The sequence below is a fragment of the Aethalodelphis obliquidens genome, unplaced genomic scaffold (genome assembly GCF_003676395.1).
Source record: "Aethalodelphis obliquidens isolate GAN/ISIS:26980383/991018 unplaced genomic scaffold, ASM367639v1 scaffold20, whole genome shotgun sequence".
Classification (NCBI taxonomy): Eukaryota; Metazoa; Chordata; class Mammalia; order Artiodactyla; family Delphinidae; genus Aethalodelphis; species Aethalodelphis obliquidens.
The window spans coordinates 17,241,002-17,258,136 of NW_020837964.1; the positions used below are offsets into that span (position 1 = coordinate 17,241,002).

General features: G+C 41.3%; 1 long non-coding RNA gene across 1 annotated transcript in view; it reads right to left on the reverse strand.

Moving 5' to 3' along the window:
- Window positions 1–17,135, reverse strand: part of LOC113627135 (uncharacterized) — a 55,594-nt gene that overhangs the window by 28,296 nt on the left and 10,163 nt on the right. Inside the window, exon 3 of the long non-coding RNA XR_003435443.1 lies at window positions 5,414–5,453. This is a non-coding gene — a long non-coding RNA (uncharacterized LOC113627135). The remainder of the gene's footprint in view (window positions 1–5,413; window positions 5,454–17,135) is intronic.

Consider the following 17,135-nt stretch of genomic DNA (forward strand, 5'->3'; position numbering starts at 1 on the left):
TGCACCATCACTGTGTTCTCATTTTTTTCCACCATAGATTAGTTTTGCCTCCTTTAGAACTTCATATAAATGCAATCACACAGTATATACTCTTTTGCCTAAGGCTTCTTTCACTCAGCATAATATTTCTGAAATTCATTCATGGTGTTGCATGAATAAGTAGTTTGTTCCTTTTCATCTCATGAATACACCACAATTTGTTTATCCATCCTCCTGTTGACTGACATCTGGAATGTTTCCAGTTTTGAGCTTTATAAAGAAAAATGCTGGGCTTCCCTGGTGGTGCAGTGGTTGAGAATCTGCCTGCCAATGCAGGGGACACGAGTTCGAGCCCTGGTCTGGGAAGATCCCACATGCTGCGGAGCGACTAGGCCCATGAGCCACAACTACTGAGCCTGCGCGTCTGGAGCCTGTGCTCCGCAACAAGAGAGGCCACGACAGTGAGAGGCCCACGCACCGCGATGAAGAGTGGTCCCCGCTCGCCGCAACTAGAGAAAGGCCTCGCACAGAAATGAAGACCCAACACACCCAAAAATAAATAAATAAATAAATAAATTTAAAAATAAAGAAATAAAACATTATAAAAAAATAAAGAAAGAAAAATGTTATTACCGTTCTCATACTAGTCTTTTTGTGGACATAGGCTTTCATTTCTCTTGGGTAAATAACCTAAAACCAAAATTGCTGGGTCGTAGGGGTATGCTTAGTTTCATGTGAAACTGCCAGACCTTCATTTCAAAATGGTTGTATGATTTTACACTCCTACCAACAAGATAGGAAAGTTTATACTGTTCAACACCTTTGCTAACATTTGGTGGTGTTCGTCTTTTTCATTTAAGCTGTTCTGGTGGGTGTGTAGTGGTACCTTACTGTGGTTTTAATTTGCATTTCTCTGATAACTAATGACATTGAGCACATTTTCAAGTGCTCACTGGCCATTCATCTAGCTTCCTTCGTGAAATGTCTATTCAAATTTTTGCCATTTTTTATTGGGTTGTTTGTCTTTTTTGCTCTTGACTTATAGGAGTTCTTTCTAAGTCCCAAATACCAATCCTTTGTCAGACAAATGCTTTCTTTATAAATAATGTCTCCCAGTCTATGGCCTGCTTATTCGTTTTCCTGTCTAAAAAAAAAAATCTTTGCTTACCACCAAGTCACAAAGATATTCTCCTAGGTTTGCTTACAGAAGCTTTATAGTTTTAGTTTCTATATTTAGGTCCATGCTCCATCTCAAACTAATTTTTGTACAGAAGATAATGTTTGAGGTTCTTTTTTTAAAATATGGATATCCAGTTGTTCCAGCATTGTTAACTGAAAAGACTCTCCTTTCTCTATTAGATTGCTTTACCTCGTCAAACATTAAACCATCCTATAAGTGTATTTCTGAACTCTCTATTCTGTTCCATTACTCTACTTGTTGATCCGTTTTTTTAAAAGATTTATTTATTTTATTTTATTTATTTTTGGCTGCGTTGGGTCTTAGTTGTAGCACGTGGGATCTTCGTTGAGGCATGTGGGATCTTTGTGCCGTGTGGCCTTCTCTCTAGTTGTGGCATGCGGGTTTTCTCTTCTCTAGTTGTGGTGCACAGGCTCCAGGGTGCGTGGGCTCTGTATCTATGGCGTGTGGGTTCCAGAGGGCATGGACTCTGTAGTTTGCAGCACACAGGCTCTCTAGTTGAGGCACAAGAGCTCAGTAGTTGTAGCACATGGGCTTAGTTGACCCGCTTGCATGTGGGATCTTAGTTCCCCGACCAGGGATCGAACTCTTGTCCCCTGCATTGTAAGGAGGATTCTTTACCACTGGACCACAAGGGAAGTACCCTATTTGTTGATCCTTATGATAGAATCACACTGTCTTGATTACTATAGCTTTACAGTAAGTCTTGAGATCAAGTAGCATGAGTCCTTCTAACTTTTTGCTTCATCTTCTTTTTCTTTCGGTATTGCTTTGGATATTCTAGGTCCTCCATATAAATTTTAGAATCAGCTTATCATTTTAAAAAGAAGTCTTCTAGGATTATGAAAGCGACTTTGTTGAATCTCCATATCAACATGGGTAGAATTGACAGATTAGCAATATCAGGTCTTCTAAGCCATGACGTGGTATATCTCTTCATTTATTAGGTCTTCTTGAATTTTTTTCAGCATAATTTATAGTTTTCAGTGTGCAGGATTTGTCTTTTATTAAGCTTACTCTTAAGCATTTTATGATTTTGATACTATTGTAAATGGAATTGTTGTTTTAAATTTCATTTTTCCAATTGTTTACTGATGGTATATTAAAATACAACTGATTTTTAAAATAATAACACTGTATCCTGTGATGTCGCTAATTCCATTTATTAGTTCTGTTGTAGATTCCTTAGTATTTCTATATAGGCAATCATACTATCTGCAAATAGAAGTTTCACTTCTTCCTTTCCACTTTTTATGTCTCTGGTCTTACAGCAGTAACTAGGATCTCCAATACAATGCTGAATACAAGAAGTGAGAGCAGACATACTTGTCTTATTCATCTTAGGGGAAAAGCATTCAATATTTCACCATTAAATATGATGTTAGCTCTAGATTTTTCATAGATACGCTTTTTCAGATTTATGAAATTATTTTCTATTCCTAACTTGCTGAGAGTTTTTGTCATAAATAATTGTTGAAAATTTTTTTTTACTACTTGAGATGCTTATATTTTTTTTCTCTTTTTTCTGTTAATATGGTGAATTACATTGATTTTCCAATATTAGACCAGTCTTGCATTTCTGAGATAAACCCCACAGGTTATGATCCCTTCCTCCCCCTCTCCCTTTCCCCCTTTCTTAAATTTCTTTTCCAATGTCTGCAAGTTTTGGTGTCAGAGTTATACTGGCCTCACAAAACAAATTGTAAAGTATTTCTTTCTTCTCTATTTTCTGAAAGAGTTTTTGTTACATTGGTAATATTTTTTCTTTAAGATCTGATAGAATTCACCAGTTAACAATCTGGGCATGGAGCTTCCTTTGCAGGAAGGTTTTTGATAATGAATTCAATTTATTTACTAGCTAAAGGGACATTCAGATTTTCAATTTTACCTTATGTCAGTTTTTGGTAAGATGTTATTTTCAAGGATTTGTCCATTTCATCTACATGGTTTAATTTATTAACGTAAAATTGTTTATGACATCCTGTTACTAGCCTTTTAATGTCTTTAGTATGTGTAGTGATATCCTTTCTTTTATTTTTGATGTTGGTTATTTGTCTTCTCTTTTTGTGTGAGGTGGGAGGAAAGTTGTTGGTCCATCTAGGGGTTTATTTTGTTGACCTTTTCAAATAACCAACTTTTGGGTTTGTTAAATTTATTTACTGCTTATCTGCTCTCTCTTTTATAAATTCTGTCCTCTTTATTATTTCCTTCTTATCATTTACTTTAGATTTACTTTGCTCTTCTTTTTCTAGGTTCTGAAAGTGAAACCTAAGCCTTTTTCTACTGTCCGGTTTTAAAGCTATAAATATATCTCTAAGAATTGCTTTGTTTTGTCTCACAGTTTGGTATGTCTTAGTTTTATAATCATTCAGTTAAAATATTTTGTAATATCTTCTGAGGTTGTTTGGATTATTTAGATCTGTGCTGTTTAAGTTCCAAGTATTTGGAGTTGTCTACACCTATTATTACTGATTTGTAACTTCATTGTGGTCAGATAACACTCTCTGTACAGTTTTAGCCATTTTAAATTTGCTGGCACTTGTTTTATGGCTCAGCATGCAATCTACCTTGGTGAATGTATCAGGGACACTTGAAGATAATGTGCATTCTGTTGTATCCATTGTTCTGCAAATATCAATTAGATCAAGATAGCTGATAGTATTGTTCAAATCTTCTATATCTTTACTAATGTTTTGTCAAGTTGTTTTATAATTGCTGAGAAGCTGTTAAAATATCCAATTATGATAGTAGATTTGTGTATTTCTTTGAATTCTGTCATTCTGTTTTTCCTTCATGCATTTTGAAACTCTGTTATGTATGATTGCTACACCTTCCTGGTGCTATTTGTTATTATGAGATTCCCCTTTTTATCTCTGATAATAGTCTCCGTCATGAAGTTTACTTTATTTGATCTTAATTTAGCCACTTCAACTTTCTTATGCCTACTGTTTACAGGATACATCTTTTTCCATTCATTTCCTATCAATTTTTCTTGTGTGTCTTGTAGACAGAGTATAGTTGAAGCATGCATTTTTATCCGTTCTGACAATTTCTGCTTTTAATTGGAATGTTATAGACTATTTTTTTAAATAAATTTATTTATTTATTTTTGGTGGCGTTGGGTCTTCGTTGCTGCGTGCGGGCCTTCTCTAGTTGCGGTGAGCGGGGGCTACTCTTCCTTGCAGTATGCAGGCTTCTCATTGCGGTGGCTTCTCTTGTTGAGGAGCACAGGCCCTAGGTGTGCAGACTTCAGTAGTTGTGGCACACGGGCTCAGTAGCTGTGGCTCGCGGGCTCTAGAGCACAGGCTCAGTAGGTGTGGTGCACAGGCTTAGTTGCTCCGCGGCATGTGGGATCTTCCTGGACCAGGTATCGAACCAGTGTCCCCTATATTGTCAGGCGGATTCTTACCCACTGCGCCACCAGGGAAGTCCCTGAAGTGTTACAGACTATTAACTTTTAATGTAATCATTGATTTGGTTGGATATAGGTCTACCATTTTACTATTTGTTTTCTCTTTGTCCCCTGGTGTTTTTTTGTTTCTCTTGTCTTCCTATCTTGCCTTCTTTTGGGTTAATTAAATATTTCTTTAGAAATCTACTTTATCTTTTAGCTTTTTTTGTTATGCTTCTTTGCATTTTTAAAGTGGTCACTGTACCCTCCTACACTGTTGGTGGGAATGTAAGTTGGTGCAGCCACTATGGAGAACAGTATGGAGGTTCCTTAAAAATACTAAAAACAGAACTACCATATGATCCAGCAATCCCACTCCTGGGCATATATCCAGAGAAAACCATAATTTGAAAAGATACATGCACCCCAGTGTTCACTGCAGCACTATTCACTATAGCCAAGACATGGAAGCAACCTAAATGTCTATCAACATAGGTATGGATAAAGAAGATGTGGTACATATATAACAATGGAATATTACTCAGCCATAAAAAAGAATGCAATAATGCCATTTGTAGCAATGTGGATGGACCTAGAGGTTATCATACTAAGCGAAGTTAAGTCAGGCAGAGAAAGACAAATATCACATGATATCAGTTATATGTGGAATCTAAAAAAAAAATGATAAAAATGAACTTATTTACAAAATAGAAACAGACTCACAGACTTCAAAAACAAACTTATGGTTACCAAAGGGGAAAGGTGGGCGGGAGGGATAAATTAGGAGTTTGAGGTTTACATATACACACTACTATATATAAAATAGATAATCAACAAGGACTTACTGTATAACACAGGGAACTGTACTCAATACTCTGTAATGGCCTATATGGGAAAAGAATCGGAAAAAGAATGGATATATGTACATGTATAACTGAATCACTTTGTTGTACACCTGAAACTAACACAATACTGTAAATCAACTGTACTCCAATATAAGATAAAAGTTAAATTAAATTAAAAAATTAAGTGGTCACTGTAGAAATTAAAATACATATCCTTAACATTTAACAGTCTATTTAGAATTAATATTGTGCCACTTTATATTAAAATATGTATTATGTTACATTTTCATAAGTTGTAAACTTCACAATACAATGTTAAAAGTTTTGCTTTAAATATTCATAAGTATTTTAAAGAAATGAAGTATTTTCAAATGGTTTCTAATATTTATTCTTATATTTATTTGCCCTTCATTCTTCCTGGAGATCCAAGTTTCTATCAGATATCATTTCCTTTCACCCTGAGAAATGTCCCTTTAGCATTTCTTATATAGCAGATTTGCTGGCAATGAATTATCTTAGGTCTTGTTTATCCAAACATATCTTCTTAAAATTTTAAATAGTTTCCTGTCCTGGACTGTGCTGTCATGCCCTTCTCTACTCCCCACAAACCTTCAGGAAAAATCTGTTCCACAGATAGGCTTCTTACTGGTACCTTGGAGAGGTGGGGAGAGAAGCTGTCTGCATGGGGCAAAGAGCATTGCCCAGAGAGGACTACAGCTGCATGGGCAAGAAGTCCTGCAGGGTTAGAGAGTCAGTGTAGCAGAAACTGGGAGTAGGAAAGGACAGAGACAGTGCAAACCATCCTCCTTTCCCCTCGGGAGCATCCCAAGTTTTATACGACAATGTCCAAGTCTCTCATTTGGATGTTAGAAGAAAGGTAACCTCAGAAACGTGGAGCATTTGAGAACATTCAGAAGTTTAATTCAACTTGACAAGTATTATTAAGCTTATAGTGTGTACCTTTGGGCCTCCATTAGGACTTTCAGAAACTTTACTTTGCATTCGGGGAATGTCAAGACTCAGCAGGAAGATTCCCTCCCGCATTGGTCTATGGGGTCAGCCGACTCCATGACAACACCTGGGAAAGCTGCCCACCAGCCAGAGACTGCCCCATGAACAGGTAAATGTGTCCAAACGGAAAGAGTGAAAACAAGTTTCCTCTCACCATCAGTGATACCAGGGAAAGAAATTTTCCTGAGACACGTGTGGCTCAGCTCACCAAAGCCAGGCACACGTGGGGTGGGTGGTGTGCGAGCTTCTTTCCAGCTTTCCCTGGGAAAGGTCTTCAGGGCTAGGGCAAGGCAAGAGAGGCATTCGCCTCAAGTGCAGAATTTAAGGGGGTGCCAAAAAATTCAGCAATCAAGATAAATAATATTTCACTGCAATGTTTTCTTTTTAAAAAAAGAAATCTCTGTGATGAACAAAATATCAAAATTTTAAATAAAACAGAATCTGACTCTGCACTTGCAGAACTCACATCATTTGTCATCTCCTGATCCCAACCCTGCTGGGTCTTGCCTTTACTTATAATTTTAGCATTTTGTTCATCATGGATTCTTTGCATTAATTTTGATTTTTTAAAACTATCCCATTAAAATGGCATTTATCTTGATTGCTTTGGGTTTTGTCACGCCCTTAAATTCTGCACCTGCCTCACCCTCGTACCAGCCCCGAACATCAGTAAGTACCTCTTTAAAATCCCTCCTTCTAACACCCCCATCCCACCAAAAGAAATCCACCAGCATACATGATGATAAGAAGGCATTTTTTTCATATATAAAAATAAAAGGTTTCCTGGGACACCAATAACAGCCAAATGATGAATCTGGGTAAGTTCTTGCCACAGTTGTTTAGCTGTTTTGTAAGTGGGAGCTCTGAAAGACTTCTGGATCCCAGAGTAAAAATTCATATTAAAATGATCCTAAATTTTCTCATTTCAACATAAAAGACTAAGGGTTGAGGTTGAGAAATTAAAGAAATTTGAGTACAATTCATTACATTTCTTACAATGCACATTAATGTATTTGTTATGTATTCAAGGCTTCAGATGGATAGAATAATTCAATCTCAGGTCAATACTTAGCGGTTGAGTATGGTCAGCATGGGTGCCATTCATAACATATTGAGGGACTTCCCTGGTGGAGAAGTGGTTAAGAATCCGCCTGTCAATGCAGGAGACACTGGTTTGAGCCCTGGTCTGGGAAGATCCCACATGCCGAGGAGCAACTAAGCCCGTGAGCCACAACTACTGACCCTGCACTCTAGAGCCTGCAAGCCACAACTACTGAGCCCACGTGCTGCAACTACTGAAGCCCACACACCCTAGAGCCTGCATGTCGCAACTACCGAAGCCTGAGTGCCTAGAGCCCGTGCTCCGCAACAAGAGAAGCCACCTCAACGAGAAGCCCGCGCACCACAAGGAAGGGTAGCCCCCACTCGCCGCAACTAAGACCCAACGCAGGCAAAAATAAATAAATAAATAAATAGGAAAAAAAAGAGATATTGAATCCCTTTTATTCAATGCCATTACATGTGGGTATAGGCAACATGGAGTAACTGTAGAACTTGAGATTGAGAATCCCCACTATATTACCTGTATCAACTTGAGTAAGTCACTAAATGTCCTTAGGTCTCACTTTCCTTATCTGTAGAAGGCTGCTACAATTTACCTTAAATACCATGTCACTTAAAAAAAAAAACAACAATAATACTTATCTATATGAGATGATGAATGTTAACTAAACTTATTGTAGTAATAATTTCACAATATGTGTAAGTCAAATCATTATACCATGCACTTTAAACTTATACAGTGTTGTATGTCAATTATATCTCAATAAAACAGGGAAAACTTTTAATCTGAATGTTAATGATATCTAAATAAAAAAACCTCTACAAGAGTGTAAAAAAACCCTATAATTTCTCTGTCCTTTATTTATGCTAAATAGTTACAGGCCATCTTGATTATGCTTGATCTCTAAAATTATAAATGCTAATTTTGAAAAATAAAGAATTGTTTCTAAAAGAACATTTTGAAAAAGGAAACAGGAATAAGCAGAGCCAGATATTGTTTTAAAAGTAATGGGAGTTCCCTGGCGATCCAGCGGTTAGGACTCTGTGCTTCTTTCACTGCCGTGGTCTCAGTTCAATCCCTGGTCAGGGAGCTAAGATCCTGCAAGCCGCGCAGCATGGACAAAATAATAATAATAATTTTAAAAATAAATAAAAGTAATGATTACAAAACTTTTTGGAGCCCAACGTACAGGTCTGCATATGCCAAATGGGAATAAACTTAATTTATTTTTTTATACAGCAGGTTCTTATTATTTATCTATTTTATACATATTAGTGTATATACGTCAATCCCAATCTCCCAATTCAACCCACCACCACCACCCATCCCCCCCACTGCTTTCTCCCCTTGGTGTCCATATGTTTGTTCTCTACATCTGTGTCTCTATTTCTGCCTTGCAAACCAGTTCATCTGTACCATTTTTCTAGATTCCACATATATGCATTAACATACGATATTTGTTTTCCTCTTTCTGACTTACTTCACTCTGTGTGACAGTCTCTAGGTCCATCCACATCTCCACAAATGACCCAATTTCGTTCCTTTTTATGGCTGAGTAATATTCCATTGTATACATGTGCCATATCTTCTCTATCCATTTGTCTGTTGATGGGCATTTAGGTTGCTTCCATGACCTGGCTATTGTAAATAGTGCTTCAATGAATACTAGGGTGCTTGTGTCTTTTTGAATTATGGTTTTCTCAGGGTATATGCCCAGGAGTGGGATTGCTGGGTCATATGGTAATTCTATTTTTAGTTTTTTAAGGAACCTCCATACTGTTCTCCATAGTGGCTGTATCAATTTACATTCCCACCAACAGGGCAAGAGGGTTCCCTTTTCTCCACACCCTCTCCAGCATTTGTTGTTTGTAGACTTTCTGATGATGCCCATTCTACCTGGTGTGAGGTGATACCTCATTGTAGTTTTGATTTGCATTTCTCTAATAATTAGTGATGTTGAGCAGCTTTTCATGTGCCTCTTGGCCATCTGTATGTCTTCTTTGGAGAAACGTCTATTTAGGTCTTCTGCCCATTTTTGGATTGGGTTGTTTGTTTTTTTAATATTGAGCTGCATGAGCTGTTTAGATATTTTGGAGATTAATCCTTTGTCCGTTGATTTGTTTGCAAATATTTTTTCCCATTCTGAGGGTTGTCTTTTCATCTTGTTTATAGTCTCCTTTACTGCACAAAAGCTTTTACGTTTCATTAGGTCCCATTTGTTTATTTTTGTTTTTATTTCCATTACTCTAGGAGATGGGTCTAGGAGGTTGGCCGCGCCATGAAGCTTGCAGGATCTTAGTTCCCCTACCAGGGATCAAACCCACACCCCCTGCAGTGGAAGCACAGAGTCCTAACCACTGGACCACCAGGGAAGTCCCACGACTACTTCTAATCTGTAACTTCAGAGAGTTCAGAGTAGACGCTCTAGGCTGAAACAGCAGTGATCTGGATCGATTAAAAAAAAGGGGAGAGGCTTAAAGCTTCGGCAGGGCTAAAGCTTCAGCAGGCAAAGGAAGAAGACTGCTCTTGACAGTGGTTGCCATTCTTAGAGGGTGGGAATATCACATTCTTAACAGGACTTAATTAGGAATCCAGGTTCTATTATTAATTTTCTCCCCAAAGTCTAATCTTTGTCAGGGTTACGAGTCATGACTCTGATTGTACAGCATTTGGTAGGTTAGAATGATTCTTTAATTATTTTAGCAGAACATTCCTTTTGCTCCTCCCTTTTAATTCCAGCAGTTCTTTTCCACCATGTAGCCAGGTAAATCTCTTAGGACCTTCTCTAAGCACCTGGCAAAAGAGACACTAATATCTTAGTTGAAAAGAACAGGAACTAAACCCCTATGAGGTCCCTAGGATAGCTTGTCTCTTTATAATTTTTTTATAACAGCCTTATTGAGATATAGTTCACATATACAATTTACCTATTTAAAGTGAACAATTCAATGACTCTTAGTATACTCACAGAGTTGTGCAACCGTCACCACAACCAATTTTAGAACATTCTCATCACCACTCCAAAAAGAAACCCTGTACCTCCACAGCCCTAGGCAACCACTAATCCACTTTCTATTCTCTATAGATTTGCCTATTCTGGATGTGTCATACAAATGAATCTTACAGTATGTGGTCTTTGTGGCTGGCTTCTTTCACTTAGCCTAATGTTTTCAAGGTTCATCCACGTTGCAGCATGTATCAGTATTTCATTCCTTTTTATGGCCAAATAATATTCCACTGTATGAATGTACCACGTTTCATTTATCTCTTCATCAGCTGGTGACCATTTGGGTTGTTTCCACTTTTTTTGGCTATTGTGAGTAATGCTGCAATGAATATGTTGTACAACTTTTTGTTTGAACATGTTTCAAATTCTCTTGGGTATATATCTAGGAGTGGAATTGCTGGATCATGTGCCTCTTTATAATTTCCGATGGAATAATGTATCAATTATGTATTCCTGCACAGGAAATAACTCCCAAAGCTTCATGAGTTAAAATAATAGTAACTTATCTCTCTCAGTTTCTGTGAGTCAGAAATTTGGGAGCACCTTGAATAGGAGGGTCTGCCTCCAGGTCTCTCATGAGGCTGCAATTAGATGATGGTCTACGTGGCAGTCATCTGAAGGCTTGGCTGGAGCTACAAGATCCATTTCTAAGATGACACTCATATAGCTGGCAAGTTAGTTGGTTGGGAGCCTCAGTTCCCTTCTACATGGGCTTCCCCACTGGAATGCCTGAGTGTCCTCAAAGTAGCTGGCTTCCTCTAAAACAAACTAGCCAGGAGACCAAGATGGAGGCTGCATTATCTTTTACGACTTAGCCTCATATGTGTCACTTTCACCACATTCTACATAGGCTAGCCCTGATTCATGTGGGAGGGGACTAATTACATAAAAGGGGGGGATACCAGGGGAGGCAAGGTTGGAGCCATCTTGGAGGCTGGCTATTATGAAGAAGTTGACTTCAAAGCTCTATTCTCTGTTGTTCCTAAGGAGATGATCCAAATTATAGACTCCAGGCAGGAGGTCAAAAAAATACACGTCAGGGCTTCCCTGGTGGCGCAGTGGTTGAGGGTCCGCCTGCCGATGCAGGGGACATGGGTTCGTGCCCCGGTCCGGGAGGATCTCACATGCCGCAGAGCGGCTGGGCCCGTGAGCCATGGCCGCTGAGCCTGTGCGTCCGGAGCCTGTGCCCCGCAACGGGAGAGGCCACAACAGTGAGAGGCCCGCGTACCGCAAAAAAATACATGTCAAAGTTTGTAGGATCCTAACATCACTGTGATTCACTCCCTCCATGTGATGAATTGAACCTGCAATGGAGCTTCCTGACTCTCCTGCAGGGGAATTTGAGGAGAGCCTTAGTGTACTTAGTGCCTAGCAGAAATAAGATAAAGAACTCCAAGCCTGCCGCTGTCCTTGGGTTGATGCCCCAGGTATTCACCTCTGGAAGTGCCAACACTTTGTCTCTCTAGCAAAACCCTTCCTGGAATGTCGTTTAGGTTATTTAATCCAGAAGTCAAATCCACTTTCTCTCCTGGCAAATCAGCAAATACTTATTAGCATCTACTGTGTACCCAAGAGCAAACCCCAGGATCATTTGAGACCAGTGTAGATGGATAAGCCAAAAATGCCCAGGCGTGACCAAAATAGATTGTTGTCAAACCCACCTGTCTTGAGGCTTCAAAGGTAAGGAACTGAAAAGGTCTTTTCTTTTTGAGTTAGCATTTAGAGAAGTGACAGCCACGAGAATGCTTTTAGATTTAAATTCGTTTAGAAAACTCCTGAGGACATGAAAGACAAAGAAAGATTGAGGAACAATTCTAGAGTGAAGACGTTAAAGGCGCCTATCTATAAAATGTAATGCTTATCCTGGATGAGTTCCTTGATAAAGGGAAAACAGCTATAAAATACATTATTGGAAACTGGTGAAACTGGAATACAAACTGTAGAGTAGATAATAGCATTGGATCAATGTTACCTTTTCTGAATTTGATACTTATATTGTGGTTACGTAATAAAATAATTTGTTCTTAGGAAACACAAACTGAAGTATTAAGGGGTAAGTGTGTCTACAACTTATTTTCAAGTTGTTCAGAAAAAAATTCTGTATATATACACACACATATATGTACACACATATACATGGAAAGAGGTAGAATAAATGCAGCGAAATGTGAACAGGCTGAAGGATATATGGGAATTCTTTATATTATTGCAGCTTTTCTATAAGTTTGAAATTATTTCAAAATAAAAGGTTTTTAAAAAGAAGGAAACTCCTGAGGGTCTTCTGTGAAGAACAGGATATACTGTGGTGTCATTGCTCCTTTGCAGAATATGGAACGGTAAATCGTCGAGGTCAGGTGGGTGCCAATTCCCCACATGAACGAGCAAACACTGTGTCTAGGGTGCTGGAGGTGACAACTGTCTGAATTGACATCTCCTGGCAGTTATTAGGAACCCCAGCATTACCAAAACTTTGCATGGTCCTTGTGACCCCACAGTCAGCCCCTGGAAGTGGAGGTCTCAGCTCACTCCACCCTTGACCTCTGGTCTGACAGCATCTGTACAGCTCCTCCATAACATCCCAGGCTTGGAGAGCGGCACCACTTGGCCTCTTGCTCCCCAAGACTGAGTGCATCCTTCTGCTGAGTTGAGCCCTGGGTTGGAAGGCAGAAACATCTCCTGTTCCCTCCAGATCAGAGGCAGCCTCGCCAGAAAGCCATAGTACAAAATCCCCCAAGTTTCCAAGAACATCTCAGAGCCAGAGAGTTAGCCAAGTGTCTTTGAGCTGGCCCAGAGTAAGAAATGCTCAGTCTCAGATGTCAGGGTGCACACCCTGATTCCTTTCCTACTAGGTGGGTAGGAGGCAGCTGGGAGCTCCACTGACTTAGAAGAAACAGATGCAATCAAGGTCCAGAGGATGCCCAAGTTAAATGCATTGGCCCTTCGGCCTTGCAAACTCATGAAATCCGAATTCTACAAAATAGTTTCAATGCCAGCCAAGCCCAAGTATCACCATCTGCCTCCCAAAGCCAACCCACCGACTGCCAATTAGCAGTGAGAGGAAGTGGAAAGGCCATCAGCCCCAAGGGCTTCAAAGTGGAGGAGGTCAGGGAGCTTCCTGACAAGACTCAGTCACAGAACCCACGATGGGGACAGGAGAAGAAGGTCTTTCTAGTTCTTATGAAAGTGGTTACTAGACTGTGATGGCCCCAGGCAAGCCCACAGCCCAGTGGCCACCTGCTGGGGACAAAGACCGTTTACCTCCAGCTTGAATTCTATGATGTGTGTGGGGAAAGATCAACCTTCCTCTGTTCACCATTCTAGAGGATGTTCTCAGCCTTCCTGACTACCTGAGACCAGGCAAGTGAATCACAGGTCCAGCACACAAGTTGTCAAGAACAGCATACCTTTTCATAGTACTTACCAAGGGCCAGGCACTGTTCTAGTCACTTTACAGATAACAACTTGCATAACCTCCCAGTGGCCCTATGAGCATGGTACTCTTATTATCCATTTGGTAGTTGTGGACACTGAGGCACAGAGAGGTAAAGTAACATGTCCCAAGGCACTGACCTAGTAAATAACGAAGCCAAGATTTGAACCTTGACGTCTGGCTTGCGTCTGTGCTTTTAACCACTTCCTTATGTGAGGCCTCCTGGCTTGTTCTACATGCTGCTTCTAAAGAACCCATAAATGAGGAAATAATCATATTTCAAAAATCATATATAGATAGGAAGAGATGGATAAGGGGTCTGTCTGCAAAGCAGGTTGATAGATGATAGGAAGAAGGAGGGGACTCACTATTCCCTAGTACACTTATCAACTGTACCAGATCATCCATCTGCCAATTCATTATTCACTCACTCTCTCATACTGAGGATTCAGGGCCTACTAGGTGTTACAGTGGGAGGGAACAAGAGGAGCCCAATTTAGTTGATGAAATGAAACCTGGGCACACAAAGAGTGAAATGATCAGAGGAGGATGATTTTAGGCAGACTGAGAGGTGCTGACGGCAGGAGCAGCGTGGGATCGGGAAAGGAAATTTGGGCAAGTTGTACGGGCACAAGTCCAGGAAGTGTACCCCAATCACCCCACCCCCCCAGGTTGGGGGACCTTCTTTAGTCTGCCCATATCCGCCCACACTCAGCAACCTTTTTTTTTTTTTTGGCCGTGCCACACAGTATGCAGGATCTTTAGTTCCCAGACCAGGGATTGAACCCGTGCCCCCTGCAGTAGAAGAGTGGAGTCTTAACCACTGGACCTCCAGGGAAGTCCCCAAACTCAGCATCCTTATTTTAGCATTTCCCACACTGAGGTGAAGTTTCCTATGTGTTTCTCTGCCTGCTCTTAATTTCTGTATCCCCAGTGCTAGGCTTGGACTAGTCACTCAGTGTTTGTTGAATGACCTTCTGAACGAAAAAGGCACAAGGTCCCTGGACCTCACTTTGACTAGCAAGGTCCTCGATGATCCCTGGCCCTTTCCAGCTCCAAGAGCGCCTCATTCCTCCCGAGGACTCCCTTCCTCTGCCCCTGTGCTTCTCCTAATGCCCTTCACACAGCCTTAGACACTGATCCCATTTTTCCTCCTCCTTCCCAAACCCAGACTTTAAGATAATCTACCAAATCCCTGCAGTTCCCACAAAGTGTGCTCCACTGGTCCCATGGGAGGTGTGGTGGGGTGCCCCCGTGGTCAAGGACATCTCCCAGATTACAAGTCACATCTCCCAGAACTCAGGATCACAGCACACTTTAGCATCTCCAAGAGGTTTCAAGTCCTGGGAGGACAAAGGTTTGTACAGGAGCTGAAGGGATGGCTGAGATGGAGAAGATACTTAATGCCCCCCATAATCCTCACAAGCACCACCCCCAGCTACTCAAATCTAAGTAAAGCCCCAGAGCTTGCTATGCGATAGCTATGGCTGTTTCCCATCCATTCAAATGACCATCCTTAGAGCCTTCTCATATGGACATTCCAGAGCCACCACTGGAAACAGGCAACGTTTGTCTTTTTTTGGGTGGGGGGATCATTTCCCCAGTCAGTGACGCTCTTTCCTTTCTAACACTTCAGCATTCTGGTCCCTAGTCTCCTTTCCCTCAGCTTCCTGAAGGATCTGATGCCCTTATTTATATTGAATTGTACATGACTGATAAAACTAGAATATGTCACCATTGAAGGTTTATTCTCGGTTTGCTCCCTCATTCCCACCCCAGATCCATTTTCTAGCTTTCTTAGTTCTGGGGAGGGTGACCGCTGGGGACCGCATTACCCAGGCCCCCTCACCCTGTGGCTTCTGGTTGGGTTGGCCAATGGGGCCCCTGCCAGGAGACCTGAGGGCAAGTAGAGAAGAACACGGAGATATTTCATCCTTGGTGCAGCCTCACACCACTGGGCAGTGGCTGCGTCTCTACAGCCTTGTCCCCCTCAAGGCGGCTCTTCCACAGCTCAGCTCTCACTGGGCTCCCTTTGGTTCTGCCACCCTAGATGCTAACAGCTGCCTGCTGTCGCAAGTCCCAGGGCGCCTCGCCATCCCTGCTGGTTCTTTCCATCCTGCCCACTTCACTGTAAGTTGTCCTGCCATTAATTGCCTTATTTTATTTTTCAGTTAAACCCTTTTGAGTGTACTGTCTGATCCCTGCTAGGACTCTAATACAGAGTGTTGCATTTTTATCAGGTACAAGGTCCTAATTTGCCTTAAGCCAAAGCAATGAAGTTCTAATCGTAGAATCTGGGGCCAGAGGCAGTCCAGAGAGAGCAGGTATTTTTTGATATGGGAAGTGTGCCAGTGTATCTCAGTGCCTTGAAATCCAACTATATCAAGGCCTGGTAGCTGGCTTCAGAATAATTTTATTCTGTTCCACTGCCATGAACTGAGAAGCTGCTGCATTCCAGACATGGTGCTCAGGCTTATGGGAACCAAGGACGATGGAGACCAGGCCCTGTGTCCGAGAGCCTCACACTCAGAGACACTCGAGCCAGGGCAGAATGAAAGCCCTGGAATGGAATTGAATGTGACAGGCAGCCAAGCAGGGCAAAGCCGGCTGAGATAAGGACCTAATCAGAGTTCAGACAGAGAACAGTAGTGGAACAGCAGACGGAGGCTTTGTTCCAACGCTGGGGACCTGGGAGGACCTCACAGGGTGGAGGAGGAGGTCACACAGGACCTTGGAGAACCGTGAAGCCAGCCAATCAGCTGCCTCAGTGCACAAGCCAGAGTGGGGCCCCTTTCTACAGCCTCCTGGGGGAAGCCTTCTTGGACGCCCAGGCAGTTTTATTTGCTCTAGATTCTAACCGCACATCTGCTTTCCTCCTACGGCTCCCACTGATCGAGGGCTTACCCTGTGCATGCACTGTGCTGGGGGGCTTTGAATGCATGAGCCCATTCAATCCTCCAATCCCCCTTGCAGGGGGTGCTATTCGTCCCATTTTATAGCTAAAGAAACTGAGGCTCAGTCCGAGGGACCAGCCCACGATTTTATGAACAAGCCCTGGAGGAAACAGGATTTGAATCCAGACTGCCTGGCCCAGAAATGCACACTCTCAATCACTTTACTTTATCTGCATTGATTTCTAACTTGAGGCAGGGGTGGTACTGAGCACTTTGTATCGTTATCTCATTTGCTCCTCACAGCGCCCCCATGAGGT